Genomic DNA, 4,363 nt, shown 5'->3' with positions numbered 1-4,363 from the left:
TGCTGGCATATTCTGTGATTTTCATTATAAGCAAATCGATATTTTATGCCTTATTTTTTAAAGTATCAAAAGAATTTCCTTGATGTAAACATATTTCATAAAGTGAAAGTTAATTGGATTCCTTGTGCACCTCTGCCCCAAAATCCTTTATCTCGTTGCCCTGTATTGAGATGAAAATTCAGTTGTAGAAACTTGCAAGGTTATGTGAAACTTATCATTTGTTTCGCCAATGTACTTTATTTTTTCTTCGCATAACTGAATGCGTGTGATGTCAAAACCACAGAAGAAAACTTAGCTTGTGTTATATGTGTACAGCAAGTTACTGAAAAATGCCCTACAACTTGAGTGGCATCCATATTAGAAGGCTTCTCCTGTCAAAGTGAGTATACCTTCCTTTAATGTTCTACGTGAGGAGCGGATGTCTTACTGTGACCATTTCCATTTTTATATAGGTCTTACATCTGACAACTTTCGTAAATCACCATCCAAATTTAGGTGTTGCTATATTTTTCGTGTCACATTCCTATATCATTTAAATCAAATATCAGGATGATTCCTTTTAATGGATGAAATTTAGTTCCTTATCCAATTTGAGCTTATACTCTGTCTTTAATCACCTTATCACCGACTGAAAATAAACCTTAAACTTCTCTTTCCTCACGAACCACACCTTAAGAAATGCAGCCATTTGTTCTTCCTAAGGCTAGAATCCAGATCTCACAAATATTCAACGCCAAACACTAGACATATTTTTATTTATTTATTTACTTAGCATCCTTGTATCTCATCATTATAAAAATGATACAGGAATTGACATACATAGAAAATAGGACATGAAAAGATTTATAATTATGTGTCCATAAATAAAATATTATTACATATATCATGAAACCATATGCATAACAATATTCATAATGTACTAAATTGGAATAGTAAATGAATACAATTTAGTTTTCAATGAGAATTTTGGGCCATTATGATGAAGGAAATAAGGTACAGTATATTGAATGCTGGTGATTTAAGTATTCCTTGACATTATAAAAACTCTTGATAATTAATATTTTTTAAGTTCTTTTTTGAACATTTGGAAATTATGGTATACTTTTGATTTCCTTTTGTAGTTCATTAAATAAAATTTTGGCTGATAAAGAATTCTTCTTTGATACACAGCTTTTGTGTGACTTTCTCTATGAAAGTTGTCTCTATTTCTCGTTTTGTAGTTATGAACTTGACTGTTTAACAAAGAATGTTCCTGGTGTGCCTTCATAACACATATACTTTCATAAATATAGATACATGGTAGAGCCATGATCTGTAGTTCCTTGAAAACTTTTTTTACATGATTCTCTGTGTGTCATATCTCTGATTATCCTTATAGCCCTCTTTTGAAGCACAAACAAGTATTTGGCCAAACTGGTATTCCTCCAAAATATGATACCATATCTTAGTGTGCTATGTATGAGTACAAAGTATGAACATAACACTGCAGTAACACTACAGGAATTTTTTGGTATTCCACGAACATAACAATACCGGCTTAATTTTTTGTTTAACCTTTCTGCGTGTTTCTCCCACATTAAGTATTCATCTAGTCATAATCCTAAAAATTTAGTATGGGGGTTTGCTCTGTCTTACACTGCCAAAGTTCTACAGTTAGGTCAGATTTTACTTTGTTTGTTATACGTCTGAAGTTCATCTAAACTTTTTTTTTGTCATTCACAATTAATTTGTTGTTTGTAAACCACATGTTTGCTTCTTCTGTGGCAAACAATACCGTATCTGCTCTTGATATATGGCCTGGCATATCATTTATAAATATTAAGAACACCAATGGCCCCAGTACAGAGCTCTGCAGCATGCCAGAACTGACTCTTAGGTCTGCCAATGAGTAGACTTTACTCACATGTTGTATCTCTGTCTTCTGATACCTATTAGGAAGATAGGATTTGAACCAATCATGTGCTACTCCACAAACCCCATAGCAATATAGTTTCCATTGACATCAAATGCCTTAGACAGGTCCAAAAACAGGCCACAGTTTAGTTCATTTTTGTCAACAGAATTTATGAACAGTTTTAAAAAGTTATAAATTGCTGTTTCAGTTCACCATTTTGCCCATTAACTAGAATTTGATTTTTGTTAAGAAAATGAGACAGTCTTTCATGCATTGCCCTTCCAATTACTTTTGAAAATCCAGATAACAATGATATAGGCCAGTAATTGATAACATCAGACTGGTCACCCTTCCCCTAAATAGGCTTGACAATTGATTTCTTTAGTTTTTCAGGGAAGACTCCTGTGTTAAATGACATGTTAACCATGTCAGTAAATGGGGAATCTATGTATCTTCCACTGTTCGTTATTACTTTGTCTGGAATCCCATCACAACCACATGACATTTTATTTTTTAACTGATTAAGGCAGTTTATACCTCTACTCTAATGCAGTAACAGGGTATAGAAACATGGTTTTATCATTCATTTGTAGTTGCACTCTGGAGCTGAAATCACATCTTCCTTGAATTAGTTTTATTGCAATATTTGTTTAATGTGTGTTGAATATGTTGGCTATCTGTAGTGGGTCCTCAGTTGTTTTCCCTTCACTTTTAAGTACAAGAATGTTGTTTTTACTTTTTTGTTTACCTATGCTCCTACTTATTACCTCACAGGTTGATTTTATTTTGTTAGTACCTTTCCTGATATATGAGTCATTATTTAATTTCTTAGCTGCTATTATAACCTTTTTATATACTTTTCACTAAATTTTCACATATGGTTTTAATGTAACAGTATTTGTTGCAGATTTTTTTTAACTTCTGCCAAGTGTCTGCAGATTTTTTTTTATTCCCTGTGTTACCCATGTCTTTGTTTTGGTTTTAATTTTGATTCATTTAATAGGAAATGCAATATCATAGCAATGCCAATAACTTGCTAGGAATTACTCAGATTTTTTATCTACTTCACAGGTTGATTCTATGTCCCAAGTTATATTTTTTAACATCTGATTAAAAACCCTTATGCTGACTTCATTTACAAATCTTTTCTCTCTGTATTTTTCATATACCACTGGATCCTTAATGGATGTATCATATAATGTTAACGTGACTGCCTTATGATCTGAGAATCCCGTACCTATTACTTCAGTGATATGCTCACACTTATTCTTACTGACAAAAACTTGATCAATTATTGTTTCAGACCCATTTAAATATCTATTGTCCTCTGCTACTGTTGCTGTCCTATTATAAGATAAGAACAGATTGGTCAGTTGTTGTTGTTTCCTGCAGTTAGTTTTAAAATTAACATTAAAATCTCCAAGAACAATTGTATTTGTTAATTGCTGTTTGAGCTGATTTAGCAGCATTTCAAGGTTGTGGAGGAAACAAGTAAAATTTTCTGATGGTGATCTACACTCCTGGAAATGGAAAAAAGAACACATTGACACAGGTGTGTCAGACCCACCATACTTGCTCCGGACACTGCGAGAGGGCTGTACAAGCAATGATCACACGCACGGCACAGCGGACACACCAGGAACCGCGGTGTTGGCCGTCGAATGGCGCTAGCTGCGCAGCATTTGTGCACCGCCGCCGTCAGTGTCAGCCAGTTTGCCGTGGCATACGGAACTCCATCGCAGTCTTTAACACTGGTAGCATGGCGCGACAGCGTGGACGTGAACCGTATGTGCAGTTGACGGACTTTGAGCGAGGGCGTATAGTGGGCATGCGGGAGGCCGGGTGGACGTACCGCCGAATTGCTCAACACGTGGGGCGTGAGGTCTACACAGTACATCGATGTTGTCACCAGAGGTCGGCAGAAGGTGCACGTGCCCGTCGACCTGGGACCGGACCGCAGCGACGCACGAATGCACGCCAAGACCGTAGGATCCTACGCAGTGCCGTAGGGGACCGCACCGCCACTTCCCAGCAAATTAGGGACACTGTTGCTCCTGGGGTATTGGCGAGGACCATTCGCAACCATCTCCATGAAGCTGGGCTACGGTCCTGCACACCGTTAGGCCGTCTTCCGCTCACGCCCCAACATCGTACAGCCCGCCTCCAGTGGTGTCGCGACAGGCATGAATGGAGGGACGAATGGAGACGTGTCGTCTTCAGCGATGAGAGTCGCTTCTGCCTTGGTGCCAATGATGGTCGTATGCGTGTTTGGCGCCGTGCAGGTGAGCGCCACAATCAGGACTGCTTACGACCGAGGCACACAGGGCCAACACCCGGCATCATGGTGTGGGGAGCGATCTCCTACACTGGCCGTACACCACTGGTGATCGTCGAGGGGACACTGAATAGTGCACGGTACATCCAAACCGTCATCGAACCCATCGTTCTACCATTCCTAGACCGGCAAGG

The sequence above is a fragment of the Schistocerca cancellata genome, chromosome 1 (genome assembly GCF_023864275.1).
Source record: "Schistocerca cancellata isolate TAMUIC-IGC-003103 chromosome 1, iqSchCanc2.1, whole genome shotgun sequence".
NCBI classification, from domain to species: domain Eukaryota; kingdom Metazoa; phylum Arthropoda; class Insecta; order Orthoptera; family Acrididae; genus Schistocerca; species Schistocerca cancellata.
The sequence above is the reverse complement of the archived record's forward strand: the minus strand, read 5'-3'. Positions refer to the sequence as shown.